The following is a 1,288-nucleotide window of genomic DNA, read 5'->3' on the forward strand; positions in this document are numbered from 1 at the left end:
ACCACTCTCAAAGGCAGTTGCTTGTACCAAAGGGAAAAGGAAGGAGGTGAGATGCAATTTTATCTCCCAATTGAACCTGATTAGAGGAGGACTGTTCTAATCAAAAGTTTGAATCCTGGAAGGCGGGGAGCATGCAATGCTGGTAACAGGTTTGAGAGTATTTGAGAGAAACAAAGGAAGAAAAAAATAAAGTGAAGGTAGAGAAAGAATCGGGCAAGAACATAATCACAGTAAAGTTTGTTGAGGCATAAAACTGGGAGAACACACTGCCTCACAGACAGCTAAGTGTTAAGCTTACTCGCTAGACTGGCAGAGGAAGTGGAAGAAAGCTTTTTGAAAACATTACTTTTATTATTTTAATAATTTATGTAGGAATCATAGTAGCTGCAATCTGTTAGCCAGAAACAATTGCCAGCTGGTGTCATCGTGGAGTAACTATAGTAGGCTGAATGCAAATATGTTTTTCCTTTCACCTGGGGAGCATTCAGTTTTAGAAAGTTTCTATTCATTTTCACCAGAATTCGAGGTCTGCCCTCATAGATAAGGAAGCCTGTTTACTGCAGGATTTAAGAGCTTTGATTAAGTCTACGGCTAGTTCTGCTGTGGTACTAGGGAGATCACACCTGGGACAGACACAGTGTTTACCCAACCACAGTTACCTATCATTAGACACCAGTTTCTGAGCACAGCCTGAATTATCTATGCAATTGCTTTGAATCTGTGCATTGTTTTTCCTCCAATTATCTCAAGGAAACGGTGGCACCCTGTTATCTATTTTACTGAAGGTAAAAACAACAATAACAGGAAAGATTTTATAGGATTATGGGATAATGCTTTGTGAGTACTGTTATGAGGGCAGACATACGTATGGACACCTAAGTTATGAAAAGCATGACTATTATATTTTTACAATATTTTCCTCTGAAATTCTCGTAAATGACCTATTTTAGTAATGACACCGTCGATTTGTGATTGGTACTGTCTTTCCCTTGTTTATCTGGAAACTCTGACTAGATATCAAAACATCGCAGGATGTGAAATTGCTCTGCTTTGCCTGGCAAGCCATAGGGAGAGGGAGAACAACTTAATTGTTGTGTAGCAATGCTGCTGTCCTCCCTGTCTCCTGCCTCCCTGTCTCCTGCCTCCTGCCTCTGCCTCTCTGCCTCTTGCCTCTTGCCTCCTGCCTCCTGCCTCTGCCTCCTGCCTCCTGCCTCCTGCCTCCTGCCTCCTGCCTCCTGCCTCCTGCCTCCTGCCTCCTGCCTCCTGCTCTCTGCCTCCTGCCTCCTGC

Source organism: Mus pahari, chromosome 8 (assembly GCF_900095145.1).
Source record: "Mus pahari chromosome 8, PAHARI_EIJ_v1.1, whole genome shotgun sequence".
NCBI lineage: Eukaryota > Metazoa > Chordata > Mammalia > Rodentia > Muridae > Mus > Mus pahari.